This window comes from Anguilla rostrata, chromosome 2, assembly GCF_018555375.3.
Source record: "Anguilla rostrata isolate EN2019 chromosome 2, ASM1855537v3, whole genome shotgun sequence".
Classification (NCBI taxonomy): Eukaryota; Metazoa; Chordata; class Actinopteri; order Anguilliformes; family Anguillidae; genus Anguilla; species Anguilla rostrata.
Window position 1 is genome coordinate 50157128 of NC_057934.1, and position 20995 is coordinate 50178122.

The 20995-nt window shown below is 43.9% G+C and overlaps 1 protein-coding gene across 6 annotated transcripts in view; it reads left to right on the forward strand.

The window, feature by feature from the left end:
* mrtfba (myocardin related transcription factor Ba) overlaps positions 1-20995 on the forward strand; it is a 59717-nt gene that overhangs the window by 7359 nt on the left and 31363 nt on the right. For 3 of the 6 annotated variants that reach the window (XM_064322813.1, XM_064322808.1, XM_064322811.1), the window contains exon 2: positions 5444-5513. The exons of 1 other annotated variant lie outside the window; for it this stretch is intronic. The gene's annotated coding sequence lies outside the window, so the exon portion shown is untranslated. Of the gene's footprint in view, positions 1-5443; positions 5514-5812; positions 5845-11263; positions 12436-20995 lie in introns of those variants that run through there. 2 more of the 6 variants (XM_064322810.1, XM_064322809.1) reach the window with 2 other exon arrangements.

The window sequence follows — 20995 nt, forward strand, 5'->3', positions numbered from 1 at the left end:
GCATTTGTCTGTGCATTGAATGAAAAAGCAAACGTCTCGTGTGATGCTTGGCAGCTTGGGTACAGTCGTGAAACAGCTGGCGGTGAAATGTGTGATTGCAGTCATTTTGGTTCAGCCTCGTGGCTGTAGCCATTGGTGCAGTGCCAGGGTTCTTTTTCATGGGAATAAATTGGTCAGTCTCTCTCGCACCTTAGCTCTGGTCATTAAAGGTAAGTGGTCATTATCCCTCGCTGATGATTTTCCCCCTCGTTCTTACTCTGCTCCAGCGGTGAGAAGCTCGGCTGGAGTTTCCTGCCTCTGCTGTGAGATTGCGGCAGTGGGATTAAGCAGCTCCCCACAGGCTCTGATGTGCTCCAAATGGAGGCGTCCTGACTTTCCCTCCCGCGGCCCGTCTCCGTGCAGTTCTGCTTTTCACGGAGCAGAACAGGGTCACACACACTCGCGCTGTGAAATGGCAGCGGTGGGACAGAGAAGGCGGGGTATTTATAGATCACGTCTCCCGTCGCTGTCTGGTCTTTGTTTTGTTCTCCTGTCGGCGGTGGAGGGCGCAGATTTTCATCGTACCCGTAATTTCCGACACGAAGACGACTGTGGGTAGTCCCGTTTGTGCGCTCCCCATACAAACGCCCAGCCCCCTGTTTGTTCTGGGACCCTGCGTACGCATGTCCCTGTCTGAAATTGCCCTGCAATCGGAAGCTAGTCGGGAAACCGCCTGGCTGAGAAATAATCGCTGCATTGCAGTGGGGGGGGGGGGCCACAGAGTTGTGCGCGCACAGAGTTTCACGAACGTGATTGTGATTTGGTCATGACATTAGCATTTCTTCACCACTTCATCACAGGAAAAGAGCAATAGCCATTGCTGCTGACAGCGGAACACATTCTGGGAACAGCCTTGATGTGTGAATCATCACTAGAGCAAAAGGACAGAGGGGAAAAAGAACAGCGCAGCCATGTCCTGCAAAACATTGTGTGACCCTTGACCTTTCCCTGGCTTTGTCATCACTGCTCACGTGGCATTACACAGGCGCTTTCCACAAATTGTTTGTCGCTCTTGTTATCCACTGCTTATCTACAGCAAATTCCCTGTCTGGCCCCTCCTCGTTTTTCTGTGATGGTCCAGGCACCAGATGACCTCCAATAAAACACTCAACAAGATTCAGTAAAAAAGAGTGCGTTGTGGTCCAGATTGTGGGAGATATGTGGGTCTGTGATTGTTGTGAAGTCATGCAGGTCAGCATTTAGGCTAAATTTATCCACAGACTGTCTTAAGTCTCAATCCGTGATATGCTTGCTGGATCATATGGTGTCAGACTGTGGGTGCGTCACAGAGTAGAAGCTTCAGCCATTGTCTGAACTATCTAGACTGAAATCCATGAGACACAGAGAGTTTCAGATGTCACTTTAACGTGCTTCACAGGCAGTATTCAGTATTCAGGAAGCCACAGTTTGACACATAGGCTAGTTAGTCCTACAGCACACTGTGATTGTAACCGTAAGCATACAAGCAGACAGGCAGATGCTTGTGGTAAAACTAAATGCGTCCTGGTGGCAGTCGTTTTCTGCCCGTGGTTAATCCAGCCCCCTCGCCACTTGACCCCCCCGCTCGGGTTGGACAGGAAATAGCCGAGGGTGCCGGGAGGGTTAGCGGTCACGTGTAAATTTCTTTTCAAGGGCCTCTTGAGAATTGCTGGATTTATGGGAAAGTTACAGCGTTAAAAAAGAAGGGTCATTTTCACAGACCGAATTCCTCTGCACTATCGGAGTGCTCTGTGCTGCTTATAAGCCTGTGCTATCAGTGTTGCTGTGGCCATACTTGTAGAAGGGGGGAGAGGCTGTAATCCTGCTAGCTGTTCTGGTGGCTCTGTAGCCATGCTGGGGAGTTATTTTTAGTTGCACAGATGACCTCTGCTTACTTTGTAGTTGTGAGGGCACAGGGGGAGAGGGGACAGGGGTGTTCTGTGTGTTTTTGTTCTCTGAACTGTCCCAACAGGGCAGCAGTGTGGTGACTGATTGGGCAGTGTCGTAATGCATTCCACATGTTTTATATATCCCTCCCTCTCTCACTTCTCATTGAATTGGTACCCCAAAAGCCCTTTACTCTTGAAACCCGTGCCAGCCCTGTCATAAAATCTCTTACATACTGTGCTTTGATTTTCTCGGGAATGTGTATCTTAACTGATGTTTGTTGGTTTGCATTAATGTAGAGTATGTTTTCGCTTTGTATACTTTTGATTGGACTATGTAATGGAGTGCTTTATGCACAGTGAGAGGGCCTGTTGTATGCAGTGTTTACTTTAGCCTTGTTTGGCTGCATGGAAACTGAGCTGGTTGGAGTATTGTGTGTATGGGCAGAGATATCAGTGTATGCTTCTTGTCATGTCTTGTATGTGGCTGTACTTTTAGTTCATCCCACAAAGTAGTATGCCAGTAAAATACTGGTCGTCAATGCTTCATGATTTTTATATAGCAGTCATAACATACAGCAGTCATATCATAACAACTTGTATTTAAAACAGTTAACGTACATTGTAAATCGTGTTAATATCCATTTGAGATTTGGGAGTTCCTTCAGATTTGTAATGCAGACCCAAGTTCTTTTTTGCCCAAGTATTTTTCTAAACAGAATTTTGAAGGCATATACAGTATATTTGTTAGTTACAAAGTAGCAAACTGTCCACTCCAACTGTAGAAAATAAAATAAAATACGGCTATTTTGATTGTCTGAATAGACAATGATTGAGTGCAAGTCTCTTCAATGCTTCTTCAGTGCAAGGGTCTGAAATTCAGTGGAATTACACAGTGAACATGAATCCAAATAAACCTGGCTTGAGATATACCATCGTTGGTATGTGGCTGGGCTCTACAGTGCTCCCATTCCAGGAGCATTTACTTCAGAAAGTTGATGTGTGCTAACTGGAAAAGTAATTTAGGGGCACATCTAGACTACTACTTGGGATGCATTACTGTGCTCCTGTGTTTTTCAACTTAGGAGCACATATACTCCTTGGAAAAAAATGTTAGTGTAGAGCCCTGTGTAGTATGCCATCTATTGATATTGTCATTTGACTGTTGTATTCATAAAAGAAAGGTGCCTATCTCATTTTGACACAAAACTATTTTCTGTGTTTTTAATATTTAAACTGTGTTTATAAACCACATTAATCCTGTGGGATCTGTACTTTTATGGTCACTGTTTAATTTAGAAGCATGCTACTCTTTTTGTTAATTTTCAGGGGGATAAGCTATCTCCACCCAACATGCTTTGACTAGCTTTAACCCCTTGCTCAGAGACAGCTGGGGCCAGTCTACTTTTGGCCAAACGCAGTTGTGGGCTAGTAACCGTAAACCCCTGTGCCCTCCCTTCCCTGCCTTTGGTCTACACAGAAGTGACATTTGCAGCTCTGCTGCACCCATGATATAATCGTTCCGATCTTCTACAGAAAAAGATGAATGAAATCTTTACACGCCCTACCTGGTAGGTAAACAAATGCGAACAGGCCCACTTTTACCTGCAGGTTTTATCTTTTGGTGAACACATGGTAGCTGTTGCTTTGTGCTTGTGGCAGAACGGCGCTCAGGCTTGCCAGCTGCGCTCCGTCTTTGATCCCTCGGAGCGGAGCGCGTGCCGGCCAGAGCGCTTAGTCACGCGTGCGGCTCGTTTCCACACCCCCCCCCCACCCCCACCCGTGTGAGGGGACAAGGTGGGGCCTGCCTCCGTGCCCAGCGGAGACCCACGGAGAGCTGCGCGGGGTGGAGGGTGGGGCGAGCTGGCGGTGAATGGAAACAGCCCCTCTCTGCGCCTTCTGGCGCACGCAGCTCGCTAACGAGGCTCTGTGGGTGCAGCGAGGGAGGGTGAGGTCATGCCGGGAGGCGAGCAGTGTGTTCGCTTTGGAAACGCTGATCCACACAGCCTACACTGTTTAATGCTCACTGAGTCCACCCTGCCGTGGAGCCACGGAATGTCTCTGTGGAGAGCTGTGCAGAGGGAGTTTTCCAAATGTAAAGGATGTTAGCTCAGTAGCACTGCATCGCTCTGCAGGGCCCTCGCAGCTCAGACTCTTTACTCTGAAGGCTGTTTGCCCAGAAATCTGGTGTTTTCAGAACTGCAGATGATCCATGGTCAGCCGCTCGCCAGGATTGTTATCCCTGATTTACGTTCTTTGACTCTGTCCATCATCCAGGCGCAGCGCGGAGAGCTCTCTACGCTCGGGCTGCCGTGCGTCTGCCGTTTTTCCGAATAAAAGCCCTGATCGCACGCTCGCGCGTCCCGCCCCCTTTCTCCCGCCGTCAGCGCTCTGGTGCCTCGGTTCATTTCCGCCACGCAGCCCAGTTAGCGGCCTCTCTGTCACGGCGGAGAACGGCATCCTGACCATGAAAAGCCTTTGTCGTGCGGAATGGCTTTGTGGAACATGAAAGGACGCTTCCTGTTTGAGGACGGGCGCTCGGGGGGGAGACGTGCGGAGGGGCCTGCACGCAGGCAGCGGCGCGTCCCGTCCCGCCGCACAGCCGCTTCCCGGAACCCCCGTCTCTGCTGCGCTGCGAGAGGGAGGTAAACAGGACGCCCCGTCTGCGCCCAGCTGCAGCGCAGGTGTGTCGCACACGCACGCTGTCGCTGGCTCACTCTTTCACTGCGTCTAGGCATGGGGCGCTATCCCTATAACCGGCCCTGTTTATGGTACAGATTGCGTTTAATGCTAGCCATTAAACCATGTGTGCCGTTATAATGGTAGCTTGTTTTACAGCTACTGCTTGCACGTTTGCTCTGTCTGTTAGGGATGTATACTGTAGCCATATGTACTTTTCTGGAAGCATTTTTTCAACATTTGTTATGACACAGTACCGCTCCATTTATGAGACTGAAGACCTGCTTGTCCATTCCTCCCACATGGGGTAGCCTTCGTAAGCTTGCGTCACTGTCTGTTATGCATGTGTTTTAGTTGGTTTGATTAAAGCCCTAAGTGCAGTTTGCTCAGGGAAGCTGTCTTTGCATATCTCTTTCCATAAGGGTATCTTAGGCTGGTAAACTAGGTGGACAATGACGATCGCTCTGAGGTGTGTTTTGTCCTTGTCTGTTGGGATGGAGATGTTCTGCGTGTGGTCCTTCACTGAAGAGCTCCTCGTGTCTATAAATGCCTGGCCGGCTATTGTCTCCTTCTGAACATCGCCGCCACGACCCCAATGACTAATTACAGTTTCCGTAGCAACGGCTGAGGAAAGGATGCAAACCAGTGGCAACCTTGTGCCTAGTTTGCATTTTGATGTTCTGAACATCCCATTTCATCACATGCCATCTCCAACCATTGCATGTTGATGAACAGATGTGAATGGTCAATGTATGTTTGACGTTCCAGGAAAGCTGATGGAAATAGCCAAGTTGAAAAGGAGCAGGGAAGTTTTGAATATGGCGCATTTAAGTTGAGCCGTTTCCTGTGTTGTTTTTCAGGTTGATCACCATGGCCTGGTGTCTGGCAACATACAGCGGTCTCCCTTAAGGTGCTGTTCACCCCTCACAGGTAAGCTGAGTCACACGCCGAAAGAGGTCTCTCTAAAAACTCCCGTTTCGATTATAAACTGCTTTGACCAGATTAAAGAGCAAAAAAGGCTTTTGCCTCTCATCTATTTTGCGATGAAGGTTCTCTCATTCCAGTACTCCAGCAGTGGGTTTTGTGTTCTGTGCTGTCGAATGTAAAGCTGCAGAAGCTTTAGGTTGTAATGTTCCCCATTCTGCCATACTATCGTTATGCATGTCGAGGGAGTATATTTACTGCCTGGAAGAGAAACATGAAATGTGTTTATGTCTCACCCACATCAGAGCTGTTGCAGTGCCATCTACTGGTGTGAAAGGTCAGTTTTCTTTCGTAATGCGACCGCACTGTTGTGTGTGTGTTCATATGCATGTGTTAGGGGGGAAATAAACCTCACATAGCCAAATATATAACTTAGTCATGGACTTAAAAAAATATTCTACACTTCCACAGAAGAACCATCTAGGGATGAGGTCATTTTCTGGCCTGTTTCTCCATCAAACAAATGGCCTGTTTGTTGCTATGAGGAAGTACAATTTTTTTAAAGTTAACCACTAAAGCATTTCATATGTTTGCTTTTAATAAATCATTGGTACATAAATGTTTTGTGTGAAAGTGGTTGTCACGGCTACCTATACAGTTACTGTAGCTTGCGTTTAATTTTTCCACCGTTGTGGACTAGGTTAAAGAGGAATTATAGCTTAATCTCTCCCTTAAACTGGGAAAACATCAAAGGTCAACCACTTTCAAGTTGGGACCAGTGCAAATCAAATGTGAAATCTGAAAGCGAAACATACATTTTCATAACGTACTACACGTTTGACTGAGAGGCTGAAAGGTGGGGAAGATATCAATGCCAAATACTAGACATGCAAGTTTAATTGGCTCAATAACATCTTCCCTCTCTCCCTAAGCTAACATGCGGTGAGCATTTTTGGGTACAGAATAGCAATTGTTTATCATCACCCAGGTGAATTATAATAATGGATAATAATATTATAAATAGAAGTTCTGTTACCTCTCAATGTACTGTCTGGAAATTAGTTTCAGCTATATTATGTTAAATATAGGCTAACTCAATAGCTGTAAAACACACTTTGGTTCACATTTACTTTTGTGTGTTTTCATTATTGTTGTTTGGGTAACAAGATGCTAGATATGCTAAAAACGGTGATGCCATTTTTGACTCAAAGGGTTGTTGGATTGTGTCACGGGTTCCACACAGTAGGCAGACATGTCCCCACTTACAGTAATTGTATCAACAACCCATAAGCACTTCTTGAGAAAGAGCTGACCTGGTTGTCCAGCGATGTTCACTCACTTTCTGATGACTGGTTGTTTGTCCAATTACCTGTATCTGTTATGGGAAACTGTAAGCAAAGAAATGGCGTTATGTCAGGAGAATGTTGGCAGTGTGAAAGGGTGACCATGGAAGCAGCTCCTTCTGTTTGCTCTTGCACAGGGAAGATACGTAAGCAAACTGAAACGCGCGTCACCCTGGCTGTATTCCAGTCAAACGGTGATTTTACTACTGAACGCTAACAGGTGGATATTCACACCTAGCCATTAACTTCACAGTCCCGTCAGTCAGCTTGTGAGATATTTTCTGTCTGATGTGCTAATAGACATGTTGACTGGTCCCAGAGGAGACTGAAAAGTGTTAGGATTTAAGACTGTCCTGTTGGTCTGTGCTTACTCCAGCACCCCTGTCCTCCATGTCTCATTCACTGAGCGCTTTCCTTCTGTCAGTACAAATAGAGCTCCCTGTATGTTTTGTGGTGTTATGCATTGTGAATGCAATTTATCTGCTGTGTAAGTTTTTCTTCACTTACTTTCAGCGAGAGCTGCATCTGCTGACTGATTGGAGATGCATTGTTTCTGTGTGTTATATTATGCTATGTAAAAAAAAAAAAAAGTTGTGTAAGTCGCTCTGGATAAGAGCGTCTGCTAAATGCCTGTAATGTAATGTAATGTAATATTATTCTGAATAAATTGCAAGGGTCTGTGTTAGCCACATAGCAGTGCAGTGCTCACAATGCACTACACACTTGCGCCTCAGCGTGCATATTCTCCGGGAAGCTTTACGCCTAGCTTTGGTGAGATTGACATCAGAATCAATCTGCTGAAATCCCTTAATGGATCTGAGGTAAACTCGTGTGGATTGCTTTTCATCCAAAGGTAAAAGGTGCTCACCTGGATTAGTCAAGTCTAAACCGTCTTCAAACTGTTTAGACTTGAGTAATCCAGGTGAGTACCTTTTTCAGTGGTGCATCAGAAATGCTTCAGACCATTAATCATAGTTCCCTCTGCAGTGCCCAGCTGCTGGAGAGGAATAGCGGCTGCATTATAGTTTAAGTCATAATAGTTTAAGTCATTTTTGTCTTTGGTGAGGCTGATCTAAAAACTTTTCTTTTTTTTGCCTCATTGCTGTTGCTCAGTTGAACCATGCTGATGACTGTTCCAATGCAGTATCCATCTTATCTGCTGCATCTATCTGTCTTTGGCCACGGTGGGTACTGTATATTCTTACAGCCAAATTTCACCCAAAAGAATACATTTTCACTTTGCTTATTTATGTGTAATGCTTTGCAACATAGTGCTCCTCAAAGTTAGAGGAGTTACCCCTGATGCCATAGTTATGACAAACTGTTTGATATGAAAAGTACCCCTACATTAGCATTTATTTTTCAGTGGCTTTTCACAGTCTTTGCTTTTAAAACTCAGTTATATACTGTATGTATGTGTGGGTAATTCTGATTCGTCAGTCAAGCAAGTCAGTGTGTAAATATTATGTTCCTGTTTGTGCTGAAATTTATCTTGCAAGAAGGTGTATGTGGGCATTTTTGAATTTCACAGGCCTCAGGTTCCCATAGTTTATTGCTCTGCTATGCTAAGTGTTTGGGAATTGTATTCCAAACCATTCTGAGCATGAAGGAATTGTAAAAATGTTTGAATTAAAACTAAAGTCAGTCAAACTAAATGAGGCATACAATATATAGCTGCCAAAAGAATCATTTGAAAAAACCAATTTCACAAAATGTATGTGTTATCTTAAACTTTGTTGTCATGTGACTTCCCAATTGTGACTTCCACTGAAGTTTTTACAGGGTTTTTCTCTACCTTTCACACTGTCCAATCTACTCTGCATTGTGGATGGCCCTAGAGGAGACTAACTGAACAGGTGCAGATGCAGGCTTGTGAAAATGAGATTCTAATCTCTTCTTACATTCCTTAATTCCAGCGTGTGATGGCAGCAATGGGGTTTCTTTGGATGACCTGCATTTTTAGCAGTCACATTCATAAATGATTAACTTTCACATTTTCATAATCCATTGAGTCTGGGTTTCTGTTGATGTTCTTATTCATTGAAATCAATGCTATCACCTTTCCTTTCTGAACCTAACTTCCTACCAGTAATCTGTGATCTGTTTTTGCCTGTTAGTATTTTTGCATTTAGTATTATCCCTTACCTAGATAGATTTATACCTGTATGTTGTAAGGAACTACCCTGGATAAGATGCATGCTCCAGTCCTAGTGATTTGGGTTGGTCTGAGCATTCATATTTGGTGAAATGCATAGCCTATGATTTGTTGAGCCGAGCCCCAATGCAGCCTAATGTTTCGTTGCAGTGCTATGCTGCTGAACTTGATTCAAGGCCCAGTGGTGGTTATTTTCTAGTTATGCAAAAAGTGAATGTTTTCACTGCAGAAAGTCTGAAAATAGCTGAAAGTCCTGTGTGGAAATTCAGTGGTTATTCATGTTCTGGGACTGTAGCATTTAGTATGCTGTATGTAATGCAGACTTACGTTGATAAACAAGCAAAATGATGCACAACATCTGGATCTCAATGTTGGGCCAACGTTGAGGGGATGTGTGGATGGGAGCAATAATTCTTACTCCGAGTTCATTGTGATTTATAATAATTGGTTATTTATTGTGAGGAAAGTTGAGCTCCTAATGAACTCCATATAACTTGGCACTGTCCTTGACAACAGTTGGATTTCAGGAAAATAGAGGCTACTGCCAAGATTGGTCAATACTGTAGCTGCACTTCAAAAGAAATCTAATTTGGTTTAAGAAATAATACTTCCACTTTTTTAAAAACATCAGCTGATGACATTTCTTTCGTTTGAATACTGTACTACCATATTTTCAGCTGAAATGCTTTTGCACTTGTTGAATGGTCATACATGTACTGCAAGTAGGCCTACATTTGGTATCATTTTACTTGCAGCTGTTTGCTAGCAGCAGGCTTATTGAAGCAATGAATATGCTTAGTGGCTTTCTATTAGATTCAGTGTTAATCTGAATCCTTTGCGTTTCATACTTGAACGACTGTGGCTGGGAGTCCAGCGGGGCCACATGCTATTGGTCATCATCACTCGAGGAGCGAGTCGTTCAGTCAGCCTGTCCCTCCATGCCACTGTGCCTCTGGCAGACTGATGGCCTGCTCCCTGCCTGTCAGCTACGGTGGAAGAGTGGCCCTCCCAAGTGCCTGCACAACCCACTTTTGGATGGTTGAGTAGACCGAATCAGTGGCTAATCTGTACTGTCCTAAATTAACAATGTACAACTCTACTGTGATGTTCCAAAATACGAGGAAAGAAGAAACCTGCTTCACTCTTTAAAACATGTCTTGTAGAGGTAAACCCTGGGTGCCATCAACAGCTGAATGGCCTCGTGCTAATAGAGACATGGCCTCCCTCCACAGCCCATGCCGAGTGACTTTGAGTATGCAAGGGGACATTAGAGCCATCCGCTGAGGGACCTCATTGGGCTGTGTTAGCTTCCAGAAAGTAATGAATAACATTATACTTAGAGCACAAACCATAATGTTTTACTGCCCTGCAGTCAATCATACTGGATTGGATGGAGAAATAAGCTCTCTCATTGTGTCTGATAGAACGCTATAAATCTTAGCCAATCAAAGGTCTCTACCAGAGACTCCTCAGAGGACCTGTCCTGTCTCACAGTAAAGCGCTTTGTTTCAGGATATGGCTGCTTACCTGGAGCCCCTCGTTGGGTGACCCTGTCCTGCTTGGGGATTAAGGGCCTGGGGAGTTACTGCGTGTCTGTGAATACCTTCACTCATTTTCCCCTCAACCTGCCTTCTGCCTGTGCGTCGTGCGCAGTGTTCAGTCCTACCTGCCCCCCCCACGTAAACCCGCAGCAGTGGAAACTGGGCTGCGCTACAGAACAAACATGGCTCAGAGTCAGGAGAAGCAGCAGATATCAGCATGTGCCCCTGCGTACATCATCGGAAGACAGACGTATTGTTTTGACTTGGGTTCACCAGATGAAAGCGCAGGCCCGAAGCACTGCTTCAGATGCCAAAGGTTTCCAGATAAAGTCTCTTGTCATTCCTATTCATTTGTGTTTTTGCTGGCTTCGCATGCCATTTCTTTCTGCGTGGGTTGAAGTGTGTTGGAAGAAACTGCCATAACCATATTAATTGTTGTTTTGAGATAGATCTTGAATCTTGTCTCCTATGTTAAGTAAGCTGAGAATTTTTTTTAATGAAGTCCCAGTTATATTATGTGCATGTGGTTACAGGTGTTGTAATGCACACAGGAATATTTGACCTGAAGACATGATGGAAGTATATTGGCATTCAGTACTGAGTTGTGATGTATCTTATTTAAATGATTTTTGGAGGAAATAAGATCCAAGATTTTAGCTCACCGACACTTAAATAACTCATATATATATATATATATATATATATATATGTTTATAAGTAAAATGAGATCATTTAAACCATTTATTTAACAGAAAAACAAGGTCTTCAACTACTCATCCCTCATTTACAGTTGTAACTTTCCAAGTGTGATTGTTGTATGCTTATACACTAGCTGGTATTTTTTCACATGCAGTGTTCTCCTGACTCTTAGTTAATTTACTTTACCTAATGCTGAGTACCTCCTGAAGATTGTCAGATTTAGACAATTTTATTTATTAAGTGCTTTTCCCAAGAACAAAGCGCTGCACTGCACCGAACATGCAGTAAAATAGCCATAAACAAAAACTTGCATGAAGAATATACAGACGCGTGACTCGTTAATTCAGTGACCTCGATTTTGGATCAAGATGGCTAGAGGAAAAGATATAAGTGACTTTGAAAGAGGGTTCATGTAGTAGAGGCTATTTTTAAAATTCTGTGTATTTTAGGCATTTTGTGTCATTACAGAATGATGAAGTTTAAAGGGAGCAAAATTCATATTTTCTGTGCTGTGGAAAATAAGTTGCGGGGGGGGGGGGGGTTTCCATAGCAACCAAAGGGAGCCTAGCCCATGTCTTACATAGATAAGCCTGAAGCCTGTACAACTCTAGGCAGGGGAGGCCCCAACCTTGACTCAGCAAAAAAAGGAGGGCTCAACTTAACTCAGTGAAATAAGACCGCAAAGGTTATAAACATGTATTTGATCTGCACCAGGAGAGTGCTAAATACTGTGAGCATATTTTTTACATATATTAGAAAAGTTGCTTAAATATATTTTTTGATGTGTGTATTTTTGACATGTGTTAGGAGAGTTTCTGTTATAAACATTTTGTTTTAAACTTGTATTAGAAGACTTTTAAGCGTGTGATAACTTTTTGTGATGCAAATTAGTGTACAAATTGACACATGACGTGACGTAGACAGATAAGGAGAGTATAAAAACTGGCGCTGTAGAGTACTCAGTGCCAGGTGTGTGGATTGGAGGCAGCCAATCCACTGCAGACCGCCACCCTGGCGACGGGTGGACTCAGAAGCTGTAGGTAGCTAGTCTTAAAGCAAACGCCAAGCTAAAGGTACCCAGCTGAGGCGAGTCCAAGACGTGGACGGTAACCAGCCCTGACGCAAGCAAAGAAAGTCAACGCCAGCTGCACATTTTATCAAGGCAACCTTCAGAGACAGGGACCCTTGGGGTAGGAATGGTCAACTTACCTTCTGACTTTCCCTGTAAAACCACCTCTCGAATAACTATTTAAGTGGGTAGCTCCCCTGAGTGGACATCAACTCTGAAACTACTCTGAAGTATTTACTAGATTTATGCTATAGAGTTAAGGTGTTTTTGTTTTAATAATAATATTAATAATATATACATATATATATATTGGTTATAGAGTTAAACTTTGTGTGCATTGTAACCTTTACTTAGAAGCATAAGCCCGACTATAGTCGTGTTAAGATTAGTTAATAAAGTAGCTTAATAAAGTGTGAAGTGTGAGCAATTAAAGTTACTATCTTGGTGTCTAATTACTCTCAAGCCTCAACACCACATTCCAAAAGAACCTTTATACTGAAGTGCTGTGTATACATTGGATTATAATAACATTAAATGACATAAACAAATTGTAATAACAATAACGTGGCAGTAAATTGCAATATCCGTCATTATTCGCATTGTCGGTGTAAAAGTGCAATATTCCTCATTACTCGCATTGTCGGTGTAAAATTGCAATATTCGTCATTATTTGCATTGCTGGTGCATGTCCGTCGTTATCAGCATTTTCACTATAAAACAGTTCATTATTGGGGCATGGATGGCAGGAGCTTCAGACTGAACACAACTGGCTAGTGTATTGAGTAGGAACAGTGACTAAAGTGACATCTGCATTTAGATCTATGGGAAAGACATCAGCAAGTAATAATAATAATAATAATACATTTAATTTGTAATGCACTTTTCAATAGAAACAAATCTCAAAGTGCTACAGAGTAAAAAAAATAAAATAAAAATAGGGTACAAAATTGTGGTCAAATACACACTTTCATTGCATTAGTGCCCTATGTAAGAAAAAACAGAAGAGCAACTCCTAAGGGTACAGAGAATGTCAATGTAGGAGGTGATCAGACTGTCAGCAAGAACAGTCCGTCCACAACTACATAGAGAAGGATATTATAGTAGGGTTGTTGTGCATAAACCGCTCATTACAAAGACAAATGATATGGATAGTGCAGGTGTGGACTACACAAAGAGAACGGTACAGTGAGGGGGTCTGGTGGGTCTGTGTGGGGGGCATTTTCCTGGCATGGTGTGGGTCCACTTGTCCCCTTAAAGGGAAGGGTCACTGTAAATCAATACAAAGTTATTCACCTTATGAGTGATTACCTTTATCTTATGATGAAACATTTCTATCCTGATGGTAATAGTCTCTTTCAGAACTGTCTGTGTGTGTGTGTGTGTGTATGTATATATATGTATATATATATACACATTTTTTTCTCTTTTAATTGCTTTGAAAATGATTGAATCCACATATTACAAAGACCAAAGTTTATCCTGAGAAAGTGAACAAATTTAGTGATCTGACAGAATTGGCAGAGAATGCCCGGAGAGCCAAAATGACAGATCTGTGGTTGTGGTGTGGGCACATTTCCTTGTTTTGTGTTCATGGGAGAGAAGGAAAGGTTTCTAAGCAACTGTGGCTGCCTAGAACTCTGAAACCATAATCACGCAGTAGCACAACAAGTAAATGCTATAGCAAGGCATGCTTTCTCTGCAAACAGAAACAAGCAGAAGTTAAGTGTGGTGTTTTGACCAGTTGAGAAGTGATACCATCTGAGAGGAAACGGGGTAGAAAAAGCCCTGTGAAGCAGAACAGTGGAAGTGCAAGAGCTGAAGATATTTGGATCCATCCAGAAAAGGCAAACTGTAGAAATACAGGCTGCTGGCTGTTACTCTTTGCTTTTTCAAGCTTTCTTCTGACAAAACTTCCACTAAACATGATATAGCCAGAGCAAATACTAAGTGTGCCTGCCCCTTGATAAACACACTTTCGGCTAGACTCCATGTCCCACCGATAAGCATGCACACATCTTTTGCTGGGAAATGCTCGGAGATGTAGCCAGAGAAAGAGTATTTGGTAGCAATGACTTGTGTTAGCTTTAGTCCTCTGCTGTTACTTGGGTTGGTGACAGTTGGAAGCAAAGAAGTATTCACCTTCTTTGACCTTTTTCACATTTTGTCATGTTACATCTTCAAAAAGAAGGACATTTGCACATTTTGTCCATTGCAAATTGTAGCGCATTGAAACATTTTGGCCTTTACCAACACAATAAATCAGCATACTTACGATATAATAAAATCTATTCAACATAAAAATGAAAGACTTGCATTTATCATTAAAAAATTCATCCCCTCCAGCGTTAACATTTTGTAGATTGATCTTTGGCAGCTAGCTCCAAGTCTGTTGGGGGTATGTCTGTATGAGCTTTGCACATTTATATTTTGGATTTTTTCCTGTTTGTTCATGCAAATTCACTCTAAATATGGCAAGTTACACAAAAAGCATTTTTCAGGTCATACCACTGATTTTAAGTTTAGGCTTTGGCTGGGCCATTCCAGAATAATGACTTTCTTGTTTTTAAGCCATTCCTCTGTATTTTTTTCCATGTGCTTTGGGTCATTGTCCTGTTGGAACATGAATCTTAACACTAAATACAGATCTCTTGCAGTCTGGAACATTTCTCCTCAAGGATTTGTCCTCCATCAATCTTGCCCTTGATAGCAACAAGCTTCACAATCCCTCCTTCTGAAAAGCAACCCTATAGCAGAATGCTGCTTGACCATAGTGATGGTGTTACCTGGGTGATCGGCTGTCTTTGCTTGGAGGCCAAAGAGCTAAATGTTAGTCTCACCAGACCACAAAATCTTCTTCCAGTAGGTCTCAGGGCGTGACACACAACTTCTGGCAAACTCCAGGCATTACTTCATGTTGGCCTTCCTTAGAAGTGGCTTCTGTGTAGCCAGTCTCCCAAAGAGGGCAAATCTGTGAAGTTGTACCGAGATTGTTGATCTCTGCACAGTTTCTCTCACTTCAGCCAATGAGCCCTGCATCTCATGTCAGTATTATAGCTCTCTCGGTCACTTCTCTGGCAATTTATTTTCTTTTGAAGCTAAAAAGAGACTTTTGTCTGCCAATTTTATGCCTGTCCGTGACTACGGCGATGCTTTATATCTGCATGCGTCCCCTCAGTGTCTTAATGCTATTGACTCTCTTTATCATGGAGTCTGGAGGTTCATCACAAATCTTAAATCACTTACACACCAGCACACTCTATATGCTTAGGTTTGCTGGCCTTCTCTGGCCATCCATAGACTTAGTCACTGGTATGTCTTTATTTATGAAGCCATTTTAGGTTTACTCCCTTCTTATTGATGTGTTTATATTGTTCAGAAGAGTGTTGGCTGTTCCCTGTGTTTTTGGGAGTTATTCCTGCAGTCTGTCCCATGCCTGTGCTGAAATACGTGAAAGGGCATTCATGCATTCTGCTGCTTTGTCTTGGAATACTGTACAAAGTGATCTGAAATTTAAGAGCTATTAAATCATTGATGAAGGATTATGAGGCAAACTCACTGATCTATGTTTCAGCTAGCCTATTACCCTTTTTTGTATTTATCATCATGATTTCACTTGATCCCCTGTATTTTGTTATATGTTATATGTTTGAAACGTTTGTGTATTTACATATTCTGCTGCCCATCTTGGCCAGGTTAGAATAATAATAATGATAATGGTATTATTATTATTATTATTATTAAGTCCACCTGGCCAGAGTATTTCTCCTTTGTATTAAATTATTTTCAGGTTTTGATATAAATATAATTCTGAAGACATACAACCTCTAATTATAATTTTGACGTTATATACAGTTTCTTATTGGAGAAGAAAAAGTCTCATGTATATTCTGTGTTGACATAGCAAAAAGAACTACGTTACTGTAAAACCAATTAATGTGGGATTAACTTTCTGAAGGCAGTTGGGCCACCGTACCACATCCTTAAAGAACCGATCTCCATATTAGTTTTACTAAACTAGCTGTTTTTAGTAAAAATATTTTATTGTTTAGCCTAGGTCGTTAAATGTACACATAATGCCATGTGTGAAATGCAATTTAGGTTAGAACGGAATGCACACTTTTGGCTGGCCTCAGCATTTTGAAGGACTCATGATTTGTATTTCAGTAAATATGCTAAGCACTGTTTGTTATATTCAATTAGTTGAGTACCTCTGCATGCCATTGGTATACACTGAGAATTAAAATAATGTTTACACTGAGCTGAAAGGTCTGTTCATTTCCATTACATTTGCATCAGCGTATCTCAGAAACAGGCACATTGTTGATTGCTTGCTTTAAATATGCTCAGCCAGGCTCATTAGACTATAGCAGGCAGGCCAGCTGCAGAGGACTTATTCTTTGGTGAAGCTTTCCAGTCGCCAGAGTTTGCCTAAAATTAATAGTATTCTCTTTTTAGTACAGAAAATAAGAAACCGCAACAGAGAAAGGTTTATGTGTGCTGTCTGTTGCCTTGGAATACTGCATTCATCACATGTTCCGATGCTTCAGTACTTTTTTTACTCTTCTTGACCTCCTGCAAGTGGACCAGGCCAGGTTTGCAGAGTACTGTCAGCTCAGTCTCTGTCATTTCTGTATCAAAATACCTCATGCGGTTGGTTCTGACTGTACACAAAGTACATCAATTCATCACATCTGAAGTAAAGCCAGCCGACTTTGACTGAGCTTTATTGAAGACAGATCCAGCTGAGAACATCTGTAAACAGCTGTACGTCAGCGGGAGAGGGGTTTTGGTTGTGGTGCTGGTCTGTGTGTGTGTGTGTGTGTGTGTGTGTGTGCGCGCATGTAGGGGGGTGCGGGTGGGGGGGTTCTGTGGTTTTTTGTAGCAGCGGTTCTTAATTAGCGATTGTGTCAGAGTGCTTGGGGCCAGGTGAGGCAACTGTGTCTCCTTTGTGAGAGAGAATAGCACGTTCCGGTCTTTAGGAAAAAGTCCTGCCGCTGCCAGGGATGTCCGAGCCCGCAGGAGGGCTTTTAAATTGGAGACAGGTTGGAAGGAGGGATATGGGGACGGTGAGATCCGGTTTCGCCCGGGATGCTGTGGCTTCATCCGCCCCAGATGCCTGCGAGTCGGGGTCCGGTGTGTCCAAACCGCACGGCGGCTATGACCTCAGACGTTCTCTTCATGCTGCCTCGAACACAAAGCGCCTTTGACTCCCAGTGCCTTAGCTGTGCATTCACTTGGTAGGCTTTCGTGGGTTTTGTTTGGCAAATGATGAAGCTTAGTGCTTTTTCTGTAAAAATGAGGTGATCTTGGTTCGCGGGTCCAAGAGCATTGTGGACGTTCTTTGGTGCTGAGGTGGCTCTCCCTCTCGTTTAATGTGTGCTTCCCTCTGGTGAGCGGTAATGGTCCACCGTTACTCCTGTTCTCAACTGTGCGTGACAGCAATAGGCTTAGGGCTTGCTGCAGTGCAAGCCTGAAAGAAATACTCACCATCCAATGGGCAATTAGAGCTCTCCACAGCTTATAAATCACACACCCGGCTGTGTCCGGGCAAAATCCCTGACAATAAATCTCTATACTGTCAGAATCGCCCAAGCACCCAGAAGAAGAGCCAGACGGTGTGGGCTGCCCCATTTGCTTCTGTCACCCAGCCACGGCAACAATCACCCACACCTGACCTGCTTTTCAACACTGCCACATCTGTCAACCCTACCTAAGTCCCCTACCTGTTCTCATTTTTTATTTTTATCTCCCTCCAGTAGTTTCTGTATTTCATGGGCTGTTGTCCTAGAGTTTAAGGTTGTAGAAAAATGTATTTTTGGAAATCTGAGAATCCGCGGCTAATACTTTAGTGTAGCCATAGTCATGTTGCCCTTTTAAAAAATGATAGAAATAGGCTACGCCTAATCCCCCTTAATAATGTGCACAGACTGTTGTGATGAAGGTCTTTTTATTATTACTGAAATGTTTTTTTCTTCTGAATAAGATTTAGCACAGCAGTGACATTGGAGCTGCTGCATGTCAGGTTATTTCACATGAGCAGTAGTGATCAGAGCAGCGCTGTAGCTGGGTTAATGAATGTGAAGGGCCTCGTCACACATCCTGGCATAAACGAGGATTCCCGTAGAGGTCTGGGGGGGGGGGGGGGTAGGGGGGGTTGGAGTTGGGGTTTCAGAAGAGAGGCTGGCGGACAGGAAACGGGGAGGGAGTGGCGGCAGATGCACACGCAGGCTTTAGGGGTCCACCGCTCCCCAGAGGAAGCGGCCTGCAAACGCCAGCGTGACCAGGGCCCTTTGCCCCGAGGCTCCAGTCTCATCCGCTAGCCGTTAAACTGTCTCCTGCTCCTGGGACTCCACCCACAGCGCGTAGCGCGCGGCGATAAAAACGTCAGCTACGCGGCGATGTTTCATCCTTAACGGAGACCAATAAGAGACGATGTGATTTAATGCGTTTAGAACACAAAAAGCATTATTGCTAAAAGCGACCTTTGTTTCAGTGCAGCCGTGAGTCCGTATAAATCGTGCGTCCGCCGTCTCCTTCCGTCTGAGCTGTGACGCCGGCATGCTGACTCATGAGGAGCTGGTCAGGCAAAGAGCGATTAGCGGCAGGGAGGTTAAGCTCAGAGTTGTGTCATTGCTGTCTGATCCCAAAGGAAACTCACCAAGCCCTTCCGAGCACAGCCGCTTTGTTGAGCAGGAGGGGCAAAGTGCACTGTTTGCACACTGTTTGATTGTGTAGTAAATGGGAAGGTCCTGTGGGGCCTGTTGTTCTGTTCTTGGCTTGAGAGGGCAGCTTTCTCAAGTAAGGTAGAAAACAAATTCAAGACTTCCTCTATGCAGTTTTTGTGCTGGTTGATTTGGGCTAGTGAACTGTATCTGTCTAAAATTCAGCAAAAACCCAGAATGAGAAATGGAAGAAATGTCAAGATTGCTGAGAGCACTGATGAGCATTGATGATATCCCAGCCTGCTTAAAGAAACACCCATAAAGTGTACCGTTTATTATATAGCCTAGTTTGTTTCCTATAAAATCTTTTAATTTCACATCGATTCTGGTTCCTTCCAACCAAACCTAATGAATGGGTTTTATGAAATCCAATGCAAGTATAGAGATACTCTATTCTATGCGGTCTGTTCAAGGCCCCAGCATTTCTTGGTTTTGATCAGTTTAGTGTGTTAGTTTAGTTTAGTTTAGTGTTTACATTATAGGGTGTTTTCTTAAACCGCAGTATTGTGCTTGCCCAACGAGGATGAACCGTAAGGGAATGATTGTCAATGTAAGAGAGTGGGCTGAACTTATAGGCAGTATTTTGGCTGAAAAGGGGACTCCTCCTCCGCTCAGCAGGAAACACTGGGGGGGGGGGGGTGAGTTTAGGGTAAAGGGGGGTCGGGACGTCAGTCTGTCGGAAGATTAACAGGACTGATTTAATAATTAATGGAATGCTGTCTGTTCCTGGCCCCGCTGTCGAAATGGCAGTCGCCTCCCCCCTCAGCCGGCCCACATGCGCAGGGGTATTACGGCTGAGCCCCCTCGCTAGCCTAAAAAAAGCCCGACTCCTCACAGTCAGGCCGTATCGCATTTCTGTCCCCTTCATCTTCTGTCCAGAGATGCACACCAGCTGCCCAGGAGACACTGGACTCCCATTGTGGCCCCTTCCTTCCTTGCGTCTTCCTCTTAGGTTTAACAAGCTAAGCCTGGCCGCTTGTTTACAATGCAGCCCCCAATCGAGCTTTACTTAAAGCAGACGAGTGCATTTCTGAAATGGTTCAGATAAAGAGAGCGTGAGATTGTGGGCTATCTGAACGTAGGTGACTTTCGTCCTTTCTGACACCCGAGCAGTGGAAGGTAGAGCGCCTGAGCCCTGGACTCTGACGCAGTGGGAGTGTCTTTTCCGGAGCTGACCCGCAGGTGAGATTCGGTGAGGTCATTCCTGTGGATATCCAGCCTCCCGCTGCAGCTTTGGGGTCTGGGCTACCGAATGCTAGGCGCTGCATATCCGGTTACGCGTTTTCTGGGTACGGCAGGTCGGTTAAAAATACCGGCGTAGACAATGTGCTCGGCGCTAGTCCTTGACCGTGGGGGGAGTCTCGTGTTGCAGGGCGACAGTGGAGAGTATGATGCCATGCCGTGTGGTGTAGAGGACAGAGCGCGTGCCCCCAGGCCAGGTGAGGGGGGTCCAGACGCTTTGTTCCTGTGAGCCTGTGCGATTCTGCACAGAATGCACACAGCTTCATTTTTATGTAAGAGAAAAATTGATTATGAGGAATTAATTGGTTCTCTCGTTTGCACTTCTGTTACAGATATTGCTGATCATCATTTCTTCTTTGACTATTATCGAAATCTCTTTTTTCAGCCTACTCATGCGCAGAACACATCGGTTCATGTCTTGTCATAGCGTCAGAACCGAAGCAGATGGCTGCTGCAGCTGACATTGCTTTACGTTGTACTGTCTGTCAACACTCATATTTGGTTTCTGCTTTTGAACCACACATGGGTAGGTCACTTCAGGGCATGAACATTTCAAACGTTAGTCTGCCGGCCGTTTTTTTTTTTTTAAATAGTGCTTTTCTCCAGAGACAAAATTGCACATATCCGCATTCTAGAATGAGCCCTACTCAACCATGCAACCATGGCAAAGCTCCTAACTTTTGAAGTGGCCTTACCTCTGTAGTAGAAGTTATATTT